Raw genomic sequence first — 20,873 nt, 5'->3', positions numbered from 1 at the left:
CTTTACCTTGTACCAAGTTTCCTCTCAATATTAAAAATTACTAATTCTTCTTCTGCAGAGTACCATTCCATTAAATATTCCTTTAAACTGGCTTTGAACCCTTTCCAACTTAAATGGAGATGAAGGAAAAAACCTAGTACATATTAATTTAAAGGAAATTTAACTTTTTTTTCCTTTTTTTCTTCTTTTTTTTTTTTTTTTTTTTTAAATTAACGTCCAGCTTTTCATAAAGGCAACAATACCAATTTATACAGACTGAATACAAAAAACTCTGGGAGAGCTAAATGAAGCACACAGAGAATACAATAAAAAGGTAAGGAAGTTTATCAGTATTTTTTAAATTATCTGCATGTCTTTGAAACACTTGCATACTTCTTCACAAAAGCCTGGTGTTATCTTTGCATCGCACTCAGAGAAAATAAGGCAGACACTGTTCTATTTTTGATGCATCTCTGTCAGGAGGTCCTGTTCCTGGGAAGATTAACATCATCTATGCTTCTGTTGGACATGATCAGTTACACACAGATGCAGACATGCACTCTTCACTTGTGATTTTTTTTCTTTATTTCACACTTTGATTCACAAAATGAGTCACGAAAAGTGATACAGAAAAAGTTTTTTAACATATAATGATTTTTTAATATCCCTATAATTGGATAATTCCATATTTTTGTAAGTCATAATAATTCAGTGTATTTTAAAATTAGTAATTTACAAAGTAACATGACTAAGAGATAAACCAGATGGTTGCTGTAAGTAGATACACTAAAAACCAGCTTGTAACATGGGGCAACTGATGGAATAGCACATCTCAGAATTTATTTATAGGCCTAAGGAACTCCAAATCATTTCAAAAAGAATTCTCAAGACAAAAACTAGAAAAAAAAATCAAAGGGTTTAAAGACCACTTGAAAGGGTAAAGCTAATGTCACATTTTGAAGGCTCTCAAAGCATCATGTGATATGCAGAACTTCCAGCTAACACAACTGCAGAAGTTTTAGGGTTGAGTTAGTTCACAAACACTACTCTAAACTAATTCTCTTTGTGACTTTTATAGATTCCAGTAAACAAATAAAATTCCATTTGGTTAAACTTGGCTCATTTCTGACCCAACAAAAACAGATCTACAAAATATAAAACAAAAATGGGAACTAGACGTTTTTAAACATAGAAGGTCATTTCAATACTTCATACATACTCTGCGAAAATACACGATACAGACACAAGATAATTTTTTAAAAAATCTTCCAGTAAACATTAACTATGCTTCTCATGGCATAATTCCCATATCAAAACATAAAGATAGTGGTGTTTTCATCTAGATCTCCAGTCATTATACATCTTAAACCTGTCTGAGGACAGACAAAGCTAAAGATTGCCTATTAATCTCTGTATTATTACGTGCCATGAGTTTTCTTAATTCCTTATTTGTAGTCCCACTAGTATGCATTCAGCCCCTCACCTTTTTTTGAGTAGATCCCTTCTTTATTAGCCAAGATGCCAGGCTAGATTCTTTCTACAAGTAACCTGCTCACAAAACATGTAAAGCTTTGTCATTTATCTTAGCATCTTAACTACTGACTTCCATCAGTGTTCCTGTTTTGTGAGTACTGGATTCATTTATGATATCCCTTAGCAATACCTGAAGAGTAAGCATACTATATAACTTAACCAAAAATATTAGATCTGCATAAAAGAATGCATATAATGTCAAAATCATGGCCATAGTTAATAAAAATAAAGTGAGTGCACATACAACAAAGAAGACAAAACAAAGAAGACAAAAGTGGCGGCATTTTCAAAATTATCTCAGGTATTTAAAAATTATTCCTTCCTATGCTGTCAGCTCTGAAAGGTCAGTTTGTATTCTAAAAAGTATGAAAAAGATATGTATTCAGCAGTAAAATACAAAGACATTAATTTTACAGGTAAGTAAACAAAGAATGAAAAGTATCATTTTCTTGGACAAAGGGAATGTCACACTGGAGAGAAACTAGTAGTAGAGTTAATCGAGAGTCAGGTTTCAGAACAGTCTTTTTTAATAATATACATTAATGTCCAACACACATGGTGATGACACAAAGTTGGAAGAGGATTGAGCATCACATGGAAAGAACAGGATGGTCTTGAGGAAAGATGAATTTTAATGGAGCAAAGTGCAAGGTCACTCACTCAGGGACTATAAATAAGAGTAGCTGATGTAAGCTAAGAACTCCTAAGTAGGGAACAATGAAGGAGAAGAAACATCCGGGTTTATTAGCTGGTCCCTGGGTGATTATCAACAATCAATGTGCCACAGTGATGAAACAGAAAATCTCATTCTTGAACATACTGGGCAATGAATGTACTTCTGGTGGATTAGAAACGATGACTGACATAGGAGGTATCAGTGGAATATTTTGCCTGTATAGCCTTAGACAACCTTCTTCAGAAAAATATAATTCACAGAGAAATAAAAGAAATAGCGAAAGACCAAAAGCATGGTCTTAGAATGTGAAGGCTCCCAAGGCAAGGATGAAAATGTTTGACTTTCCTAATATTGGAGAAGTAAAGCCTGATGTGGAATGTGATTCTCTTTCACAGCAACAGGAAAGGTCTGATGGATTTTTAAGAGAATATTCAGACACTGCAGGAAAAATGCAAGCTGCTCCAAGTTAGTGTTGCGATCAGAATGATCACAGTCACTGGAATGAACAGTCCTCTGCCAGTTCACACAGTTGTTGGTGCTACTGGCCGTGCAGAGAGAAAAAAAAAAAATTAAAAGGAACTTTAACCTATAGATTTGCCAAAAATTAAACTGGTTGAGGAAGCATTACACTGCAATTTCCAAAGTATTTCTTGCTTTATTATTTGCCTACCTGTTATCTGATGAGGTTTTTTGCTATGCCCCACCAAAATGGTCTGTGAACAACTTCTCACCTTTGAAATAGTATTAGTTTGAACAAAACATATCTCTTGAAAGCATGTATAAGGAGCTACCAATGGGATGTGATGACTGCAAGGCTTATTTCCAGCAATGCAGAAAGAGGACAAGCAGTCCAGATATTACACCTCAATTAAATATCGCCCACTATGAAAAACTTGACACACTTTCATCTGCATTCAACAATATGCAATTGCCTCAAAACTCCGTAATACAAGAAATCTATTGAAAATACTTAAAAAATGAAATTCAAAAGAAAAGCTTAGATATCAAAGCATTGCAAAAGAAATCATAATTACTAACAGTTATTACATGAAATATCAAGATCAAAACTCCTTGATTCTAAACAGTTTCAAGCCTAAAACTTAAAAAGCACTACTTACTTCAGTCATTTTATTTCATGTTACAACATTGTATTTTTGCTTAAATTCTAATGTGGTTTCATAAATGTATATTTGATAGGAAGTAAGAGCATCACACCATAAATACTTCAGAGAACTGTAAGAGAACTGTAAGAAAGCAAACCTTTAAAATGTCAACAGCCTTAAGGAAACTATTCACAAATGATCCAAAGAACATACATCACTGTAACTTGTCCCTGGGTTTTTTTGCCTTTTACTGGTAGAAAATACTTTTCATGATGATAGCTTTTTAAATACATATCTGTTAGAAGTACATAATATTGTAAATTGTGGTGAGTAATCCTGATCTAATAATAACACATTTTCTTTACTTAGTCTTTTGTTTTAAACAAAAAAGATATATGGATTAAATGCTGATTTTAGGAGATTTTGCTGTTAACTTCAGAGTTCCAGTCAAAATCTAACTGAAGATTTCATAATTGCTTAAATAGCAGCTACTTTTACAATTGTCCTTAATTAGGTCCCAATTTAGCAAATCACTTGGCCATATGCTGAGGTCCCACTGGATTAAAGAATGTGCATAGAGTTGAGCACATGCATCAGAGCTTAGCTGAATTGGGCTTTAACATTCGACATTTTAAAATTCTTTTAATTTCTGGAACTTCTGTAGCCTTTTGATTTTTCTTACATTTCTCTGAAGTTCTTGGGGGTTTCAGCTACAATTGCTTCTCACTATTACGAAAAGGCATACAATTCTTCTATGTGGTAAGTTTACTTCTAAATGCTAAGGTTTGGCCTGAAAAAAGAACTTCAGAATAATTAAATATATATATATATATATATATATAAAATAAAAATAAATCAACTAAGAAGTAGATGGAACTAGACCTATTATCAAACATCTAAAAGTAAGATGGGCAGCTCTTTCAATTAATAGGAATCTCCAAGAGTGGACAGACTGATTACCCAAGAAAACGAAAGAACTGAAATTGTTGTAGTTGCCAACCAAATTTTACTACTTCCACTTTTCAAGTAATTTTGTTTTCCTACAGAACTTTGACATTTCTGGAGCCAAACACAGTATAGGAAAGCTTTTTTCCCCCCAAGGGGCATGTTCACTTCTCCCACCTGTGCAGCTGAAATTGCATATATATTTGTCTAGTGATACTCATCCTCTGTGCTGAGACAAGAACTGTCCTTTGGGTCTTGTGGAGCCTGTAGCAACAGGCCTCTCTCACCTGGACATATCATCTTGGCAATATCAACAAACTCTGCCTTCAAAGACCATAATCCCAAATCAGTACAATAAACTACAGGAAAAGATATATATGTTTGGAGTTTTGTATTTACCCTCGGGTGCTAAATGATTCACTAGGCATTCACTTTATATTTGCAAGTATATTTAGGCAAATGGGCAGGGAGGACAGATGGGGGAAGACTGGGGTTTATATAAAAAACCACTTTCATAAATCATGCCACTTAGAAACAGGACTGTAAATCCATATTATGGTATCTGTGATATGAACAGACAGCAGATAACAAGGGTATGTATTGAACTCAGGGAGTTCTAGTACTCCACCTTTAAAGCAGTTTGGTGGAACTACAAAAGATGCAAAAAACCAGCAACCAGGATTTAGACTCACCTGAATGACAAGATAAAATCATGAGTAAGGTGGAAAGGATTACAAGGGAACTGTCTAATTGTTTCACAATTTTTCACAAGAACTTGAGACTACCCTATGAAAACACCAGGCAACAGGTTTAGAATAAATTTAGGCAATATTTTATTTCAGCAACAGCCATGAAAGTCAATGCCAGAGGATGCTTTGATAGTCAAACTATAATTCTGCACAGAAAGAGCAGAATTTAAATCCAGCTAAGAGAGTCAAGATGTAATTCAGGCCTGGAAATCTGTAAATTGTTGATTGCCTGAATATAGTGTGTGCAAACATGGAAGGATCTACATCCTAAGCAGCCTCTACTGGCAAATACCACAGAAAGGGTAATGGATTAAATAAAACCCTTCCCTTCCTTTTACAAGATGATAAGGGAAGACAGGAAAGAGGTGCTCAGGCTAAAACTCGGTTGTGCAAGCCAAACACACTTAATTTCCACCAACATAAATATTGGCTTTTTAAATCAGAAAAGTTTTCTATGTGCATGCATGAGGCACTATAAGGACACAGAGAAGCAGACATACTAAATTTACTAGGTGTGAACGTTTCTAGATTTAGCCGGCACAAGATTAATCTGTACTATTCTGTAGTTTAATTTTATATTATCTGTTAATTTGATGAATGAATTAAGGATTTCTTATTAATATTTTTAACCAGAAAGTCCCATCCAGTTTTATGTACAAATGAAGATTAAAAAAAACAGTTAAACAAATGTTTTCTTTTTTATCCACAAAGAAGTTAAATATACTCCAACATATTCACAAATCCAAGACCTGTGTTTTAAAGAAGGATACCAAAAATCACATGATGGTACTTATAATGGCACAAAATTAAAAACTCTGATACTTTGGCCTATATAAACAAGAAATTTCCTCCATCAAAAGCAGTCAGGAAAAAAAACAGCCCTTGTTAATGTATCTCATGGAAATGTGATTTTTATTCACTAGCTTCATCATATATTAAAATGGTCTAACATATGCATCTAGAATAATAATGTGTAGAAAAAAATTAAGATGGATAATTGTGCTTACTTTTTAATGAGAACTCAACTATGTTATTATTTCTTTCTGCTAAAATTAAAAGAATACACTAACAATAAAATAAAATCATTTTTTGACACATCCAGGTACTTCTGAGACTGAAAAAAGAGACCATAATAACACCAGCTGTCATATTCTATTATAGAAATAAGCATTTCTGAAATTATTAAATGCTACATTATCTAATTTTGGCATCACTGTGTTCCGGTATTTCATACACACTAGCTTCTTCCAAAAACAGTTTTTGTGGAAACTTTGTATAAAAAAAACCCTGAAGTCACATCTGTCTTTTCACAGCTAATATAAAACTGAGCTCAAAAGATCTTTCATTGTGCTTTCAGAACTGTACTGACAGTAATAATGTCATCACCAATATTCAAGAGAGACGTAAAGAAGAGTAGAACTAGATCAAATTAATGTGCAGGGTTCCTTTCCTCTAAAAAAAAAAGAAAGAAAAAAAATTGTCTAGACCAAAACAACAGGAGACAGAATATTACAATAGAGAGCTTCTTCTGCTAAGTCAAGTACATAAAGAAATTAATATTGTTTTTTAAAGAGACATTTCTCTGTGAAGTTGTAACTGCTCATGTATCATATTAGATTTTTGAAAACAGAAGATGCTTATGCCTAGACCCTAAAGAGCTATCTTCAAATGCCGAATACAGCTGGTCCTCTACCAGACTGGTGATATAAATTTTCAGAATACTACACAAATCTACAACATAATATCATAATACTACATTCATTACTTTAATTTTTCTTCTGCAGCAGCCTAAGGCAACTGCTCACTTCATTGACAGCAGGGTTGGCATAATTATTTAAAAAAAAACCAAACCAACAAGCACACAGATAGATACTTGTTTTGTTTTCAAAACCAAAGCCATTCAAAATTCAGGGAAAAAATAAAAGAAACGTACTTTCAGAAACACAATGCAAGTATTTCACTTTGACTTTCATAAATGCTTGTCTGTATCAGTTGCATCTATACTGGCAATCAAAATTAGACCACAAAACAGCATAATGGACATGGATTTTATTACTTTAATTTGATCATAGATCCAATAATGAAGGAAAGGCAGATAAAATTGACTAACTTAATATTTATGGGAACTTGAACTACTGAAGAGATTAGTACTTTTACCCAGTTAAGCTTCCAACTGTCAGCTGTCATTACAGGACCTGTCAGGAAAAGCAAATGATACCAATGTTGAACTTGTAACACGAGCACTGGACCCTTTTACTGAGAAACAAAACACACAACTTAAACCAAGAAAATGCATTGCTTCTTGGCTTTACATTATGGACAGATCAATGTCCTGGTCCAGCCACAGTAAATAACCTTTTGCCAGGACAGCTCTGCTTGGTCCTCTCCCTAGGAAATGCCAGTGGAAGGTATTGACAAATGTCCATGGAAAGCAGAAAGGTTCAGCTGACATTTTTGAAAAGAGCTAAAATCACCTCCACTCCCTTACACACCATACCCCAAAAAGTCATGGATCTGTAAGCTGAGTAAATTTGGCAATATCCACAAACATCAGACAAACTGAAAACCTTTCTGGTCATAAGGCAATCTTAAGTCCAATAGTCTGTTTGTAGCAACTCTGAAGTTCCATGTCAGTCCACTGCTACTGTTGGGGTGCACACAGCACTACCAGTTTGAACCCACATCTTTTCGTTCTACTGGAAATGCCTAATTGTGGCAATTTTCAGCCCATAAGGACTTACAATTTAAGGCATTCAGCAGTTCATGAGACTTGACATAGAAGCACGTAATGAATATAAGTCATCATAAGACAATGTATCTGTACCAGGCCAAGAGGAGGCATGTTTACTCTCTAATCAGCCATTTTCTGAGCATTTTTTCTTCCTCTCTTTCAATCTGGATTACAACTTTTGTCCTTCATTACTCTGTTTTCACATAATCTTGCATGACATACAATCCTAAAGTAAAGGATCTAGTAAATCACACTCTTGCTATATTTGTAGACCTATTACAGTCATTTGCATGGGACTGCTTGGATCTATTCAGGATTTTGATCACTTCATATCACACACAAAAAACCCAAAAAAAAGTCTGAACCTTTAAAACACAATTGCTGTTTCCTTAGGCTCTCCTACTTCAAGTTGGATGTCTATACAACTATTCTGAAGTTCATGTCTCCTTGGGCTGTGAGCTGGTAGTAAGTGCAAAATATCCATGCTAAAACCCATTATTTAGTGACATATATCAGAGTGACGGAGTATGGCTTCATTTGTGCACAAAAACAGAAGTCTTGAAGTGCTACGTCACATCACAGCATTGTGCAACTGTTTGCAGAAGTTTATAACTCATCTCTATGCCCCATATCTTTTGGTAAGTGAGTTTTATGGAAGAAAATGTGGTAAAATGTGACGCCAGGAGGTCAGCTCAAATGTTTTCTTGTGATTAATAAAAATATTATGTTTGTGTAACACTGCTTTTGGGGGAATGGCTGAAATTAGTTTTGGTAGGAAGAAGCCATAAAGTGACCATAAAATTGTGAGTACCTATTCTGGGGCAAACTGTGTGATTTACAGAGATTTACACCTCCAAGAAATTAGAAGAGAAACTCAAGTTTCTCTATGAGTGTCTATGATTTTGCTGTAAAAGTCAGAGCATTAGAGTATATAAAAAGTCAAAGTAAAGTAACAGGAAACATTACATTTGTACATTTTGGGAGACACTTATTTCTGCCCTCAGAATGGGGCAGGGGAAAAGGGGAGCTGTCTATAGTAAGATGCTAATGAGCAATCTTAGTGAGTGCTACAAGAACTTCACAGGCATTCTGTGAAACCCGAGTATGAGTCTCAGTCTAATTTTGGCAATGACAGAGTGGTGGCCGCCTCTTGGAAGAGAATTTGATGCCACCAGTCTATGAAGCTGGACTCAGATGTGTCCATCAACAGTCTTTTCCACATCACACACTTGAATGAAATCCTCAGGACAGCTTCCTTCCACATTCTTCAAGGAGAGCCAGTGCAAAATTAAAATATTTCATAGGGTCATATATAAGGGAGCGTCAAGTATTCACTTATATAGACTTTTTTTTATTTGTGCCTTGGCCTCCACCTTCTGTTTCCCTCTATTGTAATCACATAATTTTTAATGTACATCTTTTTACAGAAAAAAAGGTCATTACATGAGTAGACAAACCCAGCTAAAAAGACAGAAAAAGAAGTTTTCTATTGTTTGAGTTTGGATTGTTGCACTTTTTGTTTTGCATTAATAGTCAAATAAATCAAAAGATGACACTGTACAATGTAAAAGTACAAGCATGAATAGCTGTTTACATGGACTTTAAATATTTTGGTAATGTGTGGTGCACAAATTACCAAGATACGAAGAGAAGTTCTGATTTACATTGTGCAAGAATGAGGTTCATACACTATTTATCCTATGTTTATTTTTACTAATCCAAATTATTACAATAAAAGAATAGCAATACGTGGTCACATAATTAGCTCTCATAATAATTAGAAAGGGAAAAAAGCCCTTACTGAGGCAAACACGCATTTCTGTGCAATTTAAACAGGAAGTCCTCGATGATTAACATTAATTGAGAAAAGGCTTTTCTAGCAAAGAAAAAAAAATCCTGTGTGAAACATTAAACAAACTTATCTGATATTTATGGGTTTTTTCTTTAATAATTAATGAAATGTAAATAGTCGAGGGAGTCTAGAGTTTTGCTTTGTAACTAGCTACTATTATAAATGGCAGTCAGATGTTTACAGAATACCCAGAACCCTTTTGTGTGGAAGGAGGTTACAAATCTGCCCCTTTTCCCTGTTCAAAGTCAAAAATAATGGTGCCTGATCCCCAGAGCATTCATTGCAAGAACTGTTTGCATATTCAGTTATTGTTTCTGCTGCGTCAGTCATCTGCTGAAGTTCACTCTAATGTGGCCCTGATCAATTCTGCCAGCTGTGCTTAAGTGCTGTTTACTATAATAACATCACACTGCATTCTTATTTGGCAACAACAGCTATGACAGCACCTAAATGCATCGAGAAGCCAAGATTTTATCATGTACACAGATCAAATTGGAATTGTTTATGGAGGCCAGTGTTGTTCTATTTCTGTCCTTTCTAGTGAATACCAATACCACAATAATGGCTTTGCCAAAAGCATTACTACTCTGCCCTTTCTAATAAGTGAAGGTCTTGTTGATCTAAATACTCTATAGGACATGGAAATGATTTCATTATGGCAGTATAACGTTTACACTGGGTAAGAGAGAGAGAGAGAACCTGGAAGATGGGCAGATTAACTGGAGACATACAAATTGGTATCACTCAGGGAAACAAATAAATACTGTGTAATTATAACAATATATTTGGTAAGATTCAAAGAAATAATGTAACTGTCCAGTGTTTAAAAGGTAAAGAAACAAACAAAAAACCAAACTAGAGTAACTGAATAACAAGAGAAATGCTTGGTGTGGCACAAAGGTCTCCAAACACATTTGCAACATTTCAAAGTAGTTTCACATATTTTTCCCAATATGCCCAACAGTTCGCTTGGCCATATGTTAAGTAAATCAAATGTCTTCAATATACAGGCACAGTTGAGAAAGCCATAAAGAATGAACCTGATCCTCCTTCTACTGAAATTGGTTATAAATACTGCAATAGAATCTTGTCCTGGGAGTTATTTTTTACACTGTGATAACACCCCACAGTATGCTAGATGTTTTCCAAACACAAATGAAGACACATTTCCGGACAGCGTACATATAAAAAGACAATAACAGATGAAGCAGGAGAGGAGGGGGGGAAGAATAAGATATCCACAAAAAGGTTGTAATATAGAGAAGCATTGGTCTTATTAGCCTCACTATTTTTATTTTGAGGGACAGAGGCTTTTCCATTATCTTTATGGTTTACAACAATGCTGAGCTTCCCTCGGTTTATCCACCTAGGATTCAATCTTTCTTTTTCTTCTGTCATCAGCTTCCAGGTGCTGAACTGTCATTTCTTCTCCTCACAGCCAGTACACAGTCCTTTCTTTCCCATAAGGACAGCTCAGTCCTCACACAGACCACTGAAATGAAGAGAGAAGCCCCAAGGAGCCACAAATGTGCACTCAGAGGACCAAAGCAAAGGAAACTTCACAGGAGGAACGCTGTGCTTTGACGATCAATCAGAAAATGATTCAGGTCTACCAAAGGTCTTTAGTAGGCATAGAGAGTTTTGAAGAGAGTTACGGGACATAGTTCCCGAAAACTCTAAGGATGGGGCTATAAAGCATGAAAAGTTCTGGACATGACCTAGCAATGTGCTCTTGCAGCCCAAAAAGCCAGCTATATCCTGGGCTGCACCAAGAGAAATGCAACCGGCAGGTCAAGAGAAGGGATTTTAGTCCTCTACTCCACTCTCCAGACTCCACGTGTGTCCAAATCTAGGGCTCTCAACATAAGAAGGAAGTGAACTTGTTGCAGTGGGTCCATAGGAGGCCCATGAAGAGGATCAAACACCTCTCCTATACAGAAAGCCTGAGAGAGTTGGGGATGTTTGGTCTGGAGGAGAAAAACTCTGGAAAGACTTTAGAGCAGCCTTCCAGTACTTGAAGTGGACCTTTAAGAAAGATGGGGACAGACTTTCCAGCAGGGTCTGTTGTGTTGGCCCTACAATGGGTAATGGTTTAAAAGAAGGTTGATTTTTAATTAGATGTTTTAAGTAGAAGTTTTATCAAGGAGAGTCATTAAACACTGGAACAGGTTGTTCAGAGAGGTGGCTGATGCCCCATCCCTGGAAACATTTCAGGTCAGCTTGGACAGGGCTCTGAGCGATCTGATCTAGTTGAAGATGTCACTGTTCATTGCAGGGGGGCTGGACTAGATGATTTCTAAAGGTATCTTACAATCCAAACTATTCTTTAATACTATGATTCCATGATATCTACAAATATGGAGCCAAGTTCAGTTAGTTAGGACCTTGATGGAAATTTTAAAATAACATCAGCTTCATATACTGGAGGGTGTAGGGTTCTTTTTTTTTTCTGAAAAGCCTGAAATACATCACAGAGCAGACTTCTTGCAGGAATTTTCTACACTGCAGCAAAAATTCCTTCAACTATACAGAAGTTTGGGAAACAAAACCATTCCTCTTCCCATCAGATGCACAGAAAACAATTCAAGAGAGTATTAAGAAGTCCTACACACATCCAACAGGAAGTTAGTAGTAGAGTTCACAGAAGCTCAACTGGTGATTCCTCCAACTCTACAACCACAGAAGCACCTAAGCTGTTTAATCAACAAAGCCACATATAAAAGTCACATAATCCAAAGTGTTGCCCAGGCACCAGACTGAAGAGCATACCTTCAGCCCTAAACTTCATTTCCTTTGGGGGATTTAAGGTAAGTTTTTATTTTGCTGTCCAAACCTAAAGAACCATGTTTTTAATGGGGGGGAAAGGAGCAAATAAATTAGTAAGTGATAGCAATGTGCTTTGAATTCTGTGCCTTCCATTAACTTCTGTCAAGTTATTGGACTTCTTAGGAATATTACATAGAACACGGCTAAGTCTTAATATGCATTCATGTCATACTTCTTAACAGCACAGAAGGCTCCTTCTGAGCAACTGTAGAGCATGCTGTGGTTGTATATTAAAAAGTACTGCACATTTGGCTATTATGGACCCATAATAAAGTCAGTTTTGCACCAATATTAAAACACAATATAAATTCTTATTAAACTACGAAAGCAACATCCAGTAACACTAACATAATATTTCAGCTGTAGGAACTGCAACATTGACAAAGGTATTCTAATTTTGCTTTCTTAAAGTGTCTGAATATAAAGAGTGAATACACTTAATGTAGTTATGAAGAATTTTGTGACCAATTCAGAAATATTTCCAATTTACAGTGCAGCTGACTGGAATTATGGGCCTACAGAGTCACAAGACATCCTTGGCATCTTGCAAGATAAAGTCAACCTGTAATTTCTATGCTTTTTCTTCATTCTCTTTGTAACTTTTAAAATCAGCAAATGACAATTTAATTGCTCTTCTGCTAAACTCTTATATACTAAATTTAAATTGGGTGTGATTACTTATAGTGTGTGTATAAACGACAGAAGTCAGGCAGTTGCAGCTACAGAGCAGACCCTTAGTTTGGCTGGATTAAATAGTTAGATTGTTTCTTATATGTGTAAATAAATCCCCTTTTTCATCATGGCCTTACAGAAAACATTACATCCTTCTAAATTCATCATCAGGTTGCCAGGCAGACTCCAAAACAAAAATAATTCATTCAAACTGTTTAATCTACTCAGTGCAGATTGACAGTATCTTTATATATTTTTGAAAGCTCTTTCAACATTAGCTGATACTTTAGTGTGGGAAGAAACTAAAAGCTTTCTACATGTAAAAGTTCATCGTTTACCTTCTCACAGCTATCAGATAAAAGTATAAGGGCAATGAAGCCACAGCTTTCAGATCTATTACTCCCAAAGGACAGAACCCAAATGCATAAGCATCCGTAAAGGCAGCAGGTGTGAGCTTTGACTGAAGATCAAATGTTATACAAGAGAAAGACGTCTGAGGAGAGGTAATCAAGCCTATCACTGTCCCTGTGCCTGAAATAGGAGGGCTCTGTACCCCAAAGAAGTGAAATGGTCCTCAATAGATGTAAATAAATAAATAAGCAAGAACACTACTCCAGATGTTTTAGTGAACTTTCTTATGAATGGATTACAACACACAATGACAGAACTCCCTCAATTCCGCTTTTCAATAACTCCAAGGCACTAGGGATGTGACAGCATGATGAATACCACAACAGACAGCTCCAATATGGTACCATTTTACCAGATCAATATCTCACTGCAATATAAGAAAAAGAGAAGCTGATATTAGTCTACACAGTGTATTACAGATGAGGTACATTTCTTCTTACTGCACTCATGCTGAACCAAAGTAATAATTCATAGATGCCTTTAGAAGGTTTGCGCGCTACTAGCACATGCAAAAAGAAAAAAGGGTAATCTTGGCTTCAACATCTGTTTGAACATGCAATAGCTTAAAGCAGTAAGTACGTAGGATTCTATGTATGTATCTATTAATCTACCTATGTGTACCACAAGCACAATGACAAACATATCTGGAGACCGAGAAGTAACGGGATTTATGTATGCTGTGCAGTTCCTTCAGGAATAGCTGACTTCAGAAACAGATTACTTTACATATCAATCAAACATTTCTCAGGAAGTCAGTTTGCCCCTTCTCTCCCCTTTTTCTACGAAGATATAGGAACATGTCTTACTGAAGCTACAGTGGGTACCATTTTAAAAGTCTTCATTTGCCAGCAGAAATCACACAGGGGTTTTTTTTTTTCCCTGTACTTCAAATAGGAAATGAGTGGGAGCTCTCAGTTACTGCTGTGTGATAAGTCCTTGCAAATTTAACCTTTTTATAGCAACTACTGTAGCTTTCAAAATAGAAAACAAATAGCATGCCTTGGTAAAAATAAGGTATCTAAGGCTAGCAGAAAGAAACTCTAAAATAGACATTATCAGATGTGTGTTTGCTTTGAATCTTCCCCAGTATTCTCAGAAGAAAACTAATGGGGAAAAAAAATTGTCATGTGAAAAATAATCTTGGACTTTATTCTACTCTGATAATGTCAGAAATGCCTGTCTTGAATATAACCTAATGGGTATAGTTGGACAGGTAAAATAATGTAGCTATTTTTACCTCTGACAATGTGAAAGATAACTCAAATGATCAAATGAATTAGTTCTATTGTTTGACAGCTGTCTTTATTTCCTGTTGATTGTTCTCCCTTCCAATATAAACTAGAGAAGTGAAATTTTAGACTACTTTAAACTTCTATTACATTCAAGAGGACCTGCAAATTATGCGACACCTTCCTTTTTTTTTTTTTTTTCTTTCCCTCTCTCTCTTTTCACTTTGGCTTATTTTTTGCACAGGTAACACTGCTTAAAGGTACACTGTGTGGAAATTACCATGTAATGTAAAATTAATTTTTAAAGTTAACGATGTATATAGTTAATATCACATCATTCCTAATGTGCAGTTAAAAGGACTTTGTGAAAATTAACTGTAGCATGACAAGCTGAAAGGGAAAATTTTATTACAGCAAGAAAAGAACAGGGTCAAACTGGCTTATAGATACATGACTACATACTGCAGACCATCACCAGAGCAGTAATTGAGACAAACAGTATAAAGCGCCAGAGTTCCCTACAGGAAGACATCACAAATGTAACTTCTTGTATGAAATTGGATCCAATCTAGGTGAATTGATAAGTCTCCAGAACGAAAGAACAATTTGAGTTTTAGAGCTCACATTTTTCAGCTGCCTCTCCAGGACCGGAGGATATAAACTACAACAGAAGTCCCTGCAAGTGAGTTTCATGGAAAAGGATCCTAAAACTAGGGAAGGAAAACTACAACAAAATCACAACAGAAGTCAAATGCAAAAAAAAAACAAAAAAAAAAAAACCAAAAAAAAAAAAACAAACAAACACCAGAAGAAAATTACTTCTCAGGCTTTATTCTGTCCTCAGTTGATATGACTCAAAGTACAGAAGTTACCTAATAAGTGGCAGCCATGAAGCAATTTAGAATGCTGGTCCTCTTTCATTAACTTTCTGGATGTACAAATGAGGGCATGATGATGAATTAGGTACCCAGATTCTCTAACTCTGTATATACTTTGAGCATGCTTTACTTAAAGAGGGAAGAAGCACCAATTTAACATTCTAAGTGAAAGCCCTAAATAGGTATGAAATGTAAGACAAAAGAAATAATGAGTATAAAGTTACAGGATTTGAAATCACATTAAGAAATAAACCGCAGATGAACATAATCAGAAAGTATATCAAAGAGTAAATATACTCTCATTGAAAGACTGATTATTTAATGACATATGAGCAAGCACCTGATCTCATACCAACCTGCAGTTGACTGGACTAGCAAGTTTCAAGTCACTCACTGACTTTTTTCATGCATGTTTTTATTAGTAGCATACAAGAAATCTGCCCCATAAAAGAGAGCAAAAGTTATCTTCAAGTCCACTTACCAGGTTACTTAAAATTTTGTCTTCCTAATTTGCAAGTGAAAATCTACACATATTTTAAGGCAGTGACACCATTAACAGAACCAAAGCCCTAATTGTTACAGCCTTGCCCAGATTTTGGGTGCTGCTCAGACAGCAAATCTCCTGTCCCAAAGGAGAAAGAAAGATGCTGAGGCTGACAGAAGATGGAAGATAATCAGTGAAGCTGGTACATTATACATGCATACACATAGGCACATGTACATCCACTGAAGACTTCTCAAAGTTACATTCAGACACAGGAATTAGTGAGTTGCAAACTCACTCACAAAATACTGTACAGTGATGAAGGGACTCTGTTATGTGTTGCACAGTATTACATAAAAAGGGGGGAAAACTCTCGAAGAATGAGAAACTTCATGATGAACACACTTTTCCCATTTAAGTACTCTGAGATTGAATTAACACATATTCAGCTCAAAGATCGAAGAAACCTGGATTGAAGAAACCAAAGATGGAAGAAAAACCTGGAACAGTATTATTTATTTACACAGCAGTAAAGTCTCCCACTATAAGCTGAGAATTTTGTACTGCATTTAGGAAAATACCCAACTGCTTCAATGTGGATTGCATTAGGTTTATAGCTTTATGGACCCTAAGCTACTGTAACAGAACCTTTCTGGTTCCATTTCCTTTGTTCTATACTGTTTGAAACACCATAAAACCCATTTTACAAGAAATTATAAGAACTTTCCCACAATCTGTATACATTGATTAGGTGCAGCACGTGTGCTAAGTTAACATGGATATTTTTAACCAAAAAATACTCCACGAAAGACTCCCAAATCCTCTAAAAGACCAATTAGGACATAGTGTCAATCATTAAAGAGGCAAAAAAAATATTTGATCCATCAGGATTCTTCCTTTACACTCTAAGTTATTTAGGAATTTTACAGCCCTTAGAACAATGAGACCTATGACTACAGCCTTGTGGCACTCTGATGGCAAGCCAGTATTGTAATAAGTCTGCATCAATTTAAATGACACCTCTGTGACGCCTAAACTATTGAAATTCTTACACAGTCGTAAAAAAAAAAATCCTCAAATTAACCAACAACTCTGAAATACAATACAATAACATAACAAAACAATATGAAGGAAAAATGTTTCTTAAATCTCACATTTTCCCCCTAAGTAGCTATAGCTTAAAAAAATCAACAGGTTATCAGCAACACAAACGCTGGATGATAAGCATTATATGACCTAAATCCTAAATGAGAAAAAAAGACCTAAGATGTACTAGAACATAGAAAAATGAGAAAAACAGAAGACTCTACCTTCATTAGTAGCAGTAAACTCAATTCTAGAAAAAAGTCCAAGATTTGTTAACCATTATCACTGGTACAAAGAACTGCTTTGTCAGAAATCATCTTTGTGCCTTTAATGATTCCTAAATAGACAGAGGCACATTATCTGTGTGCCATAGACTAATAAAATATCATCTCTGCAGAAGAGTCCAGAAAATCTTTAGGGAAGTTTGTCAAAAGCAGCGTCCCATAAATGCACGTGAAGTATATTTTTCATCAAAATATCTCATAATGCATCCTCATACATCTCAAGTCAAAACATCATTTAGGAGTTCTTTGGTAATAATATACGAATCTCTAGAAAGTGAAGCCTACCAAAGGGTGTGATTCAGAAAAACCATGCTTAGTTCTAGCTTTAAGTTTTAAAACAAGTATTACCTCTGGTGATTGCGAGACTGGCTTTAGCCCAAATGCAAGAGATGATAGATAGATAGATAGATAGATAGATAGATAGATAGATAGATAGATAGATAGATAGATAGATGGATGTTGTCTCGTTACTGTGCCTGTTAAACCCCCGTGAAGTTAACAGGAGCGTTCTGGGCGCTGTGGCGGGCCCGGGGCTCCCGGTGACCCCCCCGCCCGGGCCCGGGCCGCTGTCGCAGGGCTTTGTCTCTTTTCCTGTAGTCCTGTTTAAATTCTCACCTTGCTCTGCCCTTGTCATCAAGTCATTCAAGCACAAAGCAGGGAGCACGGGAGTGTTTACTCATTTCCCAAGTCCATTATCTCACACATTAATCACTGGTCTGGAACTTTTGGACAATGCTGAATCTGTTACCTTTTATTTTTATTTTTTTTTCTTTCTGGCTGCTTTACTCTTGGGTCCGATAGTTCACCGGTTCCCAGCTGTACTTATCCTGGATGACCTTTACATCTGATTATTTAGCTACTCTTCCTCTTGATTTTTTTTTTTTTTAAAGACTTCAAAAATAAACAAGCGCGTGAAGTCGGCAACAGCGTTTTCCATCTTTAAAGTTGCGCTTGCTTGGGAAAAATACAAATATTACTGTTCCAAATCTTAAAATCTAGCCCATTCCAAAATTCCACAAAGGAAGCGCAAAGCTGTGTCTGTGGAAACTGTGGAAAGGACTGGAGAGAGTTCATTTTTCTTTGGAGCAACTTAGGTTTCCTTATGAAACTTGAAAGAGCACACACTTTTTTTTTTTTTTTTTTTTTTTTTTTTTTGGTTAATGAAAGAAGCAGCGTAAAGTTATTTCTGAATGCAGGAAGTTTGTTGCTGCAGAAATCCATCTTTTAAAACAGCATAAAGTTTATTTGCAGTAACGATTTGGGGGTGGGGGGGGGGAAGTATGGAAAAATAAAAGGAAAAAAAGGTGTAAATCTGGACAGCTGGAGGCTCTTGAACTCCACTCGTTAAAAGATTTGTTTGTGAAACACGCATTTTATTGCCTTGTCTGCAGGTTATAATGAGGCAGGGACAACTGCAACATTGCAGTTAATGACGGCGGTTCCCGGCGCAGGCCGCCATTGTCCCCCGCAATTAACGCTTTCCCAGATCACCCAGGCCTGCCGGGGGGGGGCGAGGAAAGGGGGGGAGAAATCTGAAATTCACATAAATGAGCAATGTCAATAGTTTAGAAAGAGTTACTTAGAGAACAAAGGGCCCTTATGAGGCACTAGTGAGAAGAAATGGGGAAAAAATGAGTCCTCACAATGTCGGCCTTTTCTCCCCGCGACTTGTTATCAAGCAGCCCGCGCGAGCCCCTCCGATCTGCATGAAAATGCGGTTCGTTCCATTGACTCATTTGCATTAATTTCTGCCATTATCTCTGCAAATGGCGGCGCGTCTCCCCGGCACAATGCGGCGGCACGGCGCGGCCTATCCCGGCCCCAGGTGCCCGCGCCCTCCGCCTCGCCCCGGCCCGGCCGCGCCGCCATTGGGCTCGCCGGGCCCGAGGGGAGGGAGGGGGGCTCCTTTGAGCCCGCGTCTATCACGCTGCCATGGGAAAGCCAGAGCCGAATGATTCTCAGTGGCTCCCGATTTCCCGTATTTGTTCAGCATTAGGCCCACTTATCTCCGGGAGAAAAAGCAACATGTAGAGGGAAAGTGACAGGCAGAAACGCGCTCCCCTCGCCCCTCCATTCTCCCCGCGCTCTGTATTCAAACAAGGGGGCCCTATTACACTGAAAGCTCCGGATCAGCCTCACTCAATTATCGCCGCTAATCCTTATAGCTCTATAAAGTAAATATTTCATTACAATTTCAAATAAACAGTCACCCAATCTAATGAAGCAAGAACTCAAAGTGGCAATGTCATAGAACTTGTTACCGTCATCAAAGGAAAGGACACAGGCCTGTCTGCTAATAACGCTAAAAAAAGGGTTCCCGGGCAGATTCACAAGAAGGGGCGTTTTTATTATTATTCACTTGAACTTTTCCCTCTTTCCAAGTATTCTTCAATCGTCAAGAAGACCTCTGTTTCCTTACCAATTACGGGGCTTGGTTCAGGTACTCACAGGATCAAGATGAGGGACATTAAATGTCCATAAATCACATTAAAATTTAGCATCCCTGACATCTTTTGAGACCAGTTTCCTACTTTGATTGACTTAACGCCCTTTTAATCTTTAAAAAAAGGAAACTCATGAAGTCTCAAAACATCCCCACTTTGTTGTACTTTTTTTCCCCCCCCCAATCTCAAACGCAGTATTTATACTGGATATTTATATGGGAAGATGCCAACACCTCTATTATATCCCAAGACAGGCAGTGAAATGTAACAGGCTGTTTTGTGCAGCAGTTTTTTCAGAGCCTCAAACCTCTTCCAGTTCAGACACGACAAAGGTAACAACACACAGTTTGCAGGTACATGGCAGCATTGCTATTCCCTGCTATTTTAGGCAAGCTCGTCATAAAAGCCCTTCTATAAATTTTTATTAACTTGGGTTATCTTTAAAGTAGACAAGCTTTTTTTTTTATCCACAATTTTTACAACAGGAAGAACACTACTCTAAGTTTATGTCTTGCGTCTCTTTTCAGAAAAATTTTTAAGATATCTTCTTTCTCCTGCCCTGAATCTCCTGGAGGACTTTCCCACTCCCCTCCTCCTTCTTTCCCCCCTACCATTCAGCTGAGGAGGGGGATATTCTTTGTCATTCTTTCTCTTTCTGACACAAATGAAATGGGCTTTTCTTCTATCAGCTGTTCACAGAGGAGATATCCAGTGCCCCTTTGAGAAACAGTAGAAACACTGAGATCTCAGAGCAGAGCGCAGTAGGTCAGCACATAAAATTTAAACCCCCTAGAGTAAATATTCACTGAGTAGTCTCCTTAGGTCCTGCTCACATTCTCATGTCATCCACATGTCCCAACACTAACCCAGGGTTTAAAGCTGAAAGTACCCTTAAAAGGAACTAGTGTAGGCTCTGTGTAGTCATCCTGCAAACTCAGCAATACATTAGGAATTAGGAATCAAACTAGCATGTTTTTCCCTCATACATCAT

The 20,873-nt window shown here is 36.8% G+C and overlaps 1 protein-coding gene and 1 long non-coding RNA gene across 6 annotated transcripts in view; both read right to left on the bottom strand.

Moving 5' to 3' along the window:
* Positions 1-20,873, bottom strand: part of DACH1 (dachshund family transcription factor 1) — a 355,781-nt gene that overhangs the window by 245,521 nt on the left and 89,387 nt on the right. The window lies entirely within an intron of this gene.
* LOC310924095 lies at positions 18,512-19,573 on the bottom strand. The gene is made up of 2 exons (XR_014592743.1): positions 19,082-19,573; positions 18,512-18,970 (listed from the first exon to the last, which is right to left on the bottom strand). It is a non-coding gene; the product is annotated as an uncharacterized lncRNA (long non-coding RNA).

This window comes from Zosterops lateralis (genome assembly GCF_965231275.1).
Source record: "Zosterops lateralis genome assembly, chromosome: 2".
NCBI lineage: Eukaryota > Metazoa > Chordata > Aves > Passeriformes > Zosteropidae > Zosterops > Zosterops lateralis.
This window is presented reverse-complemented; position numbering and strand designations above follow the sequence as displayed.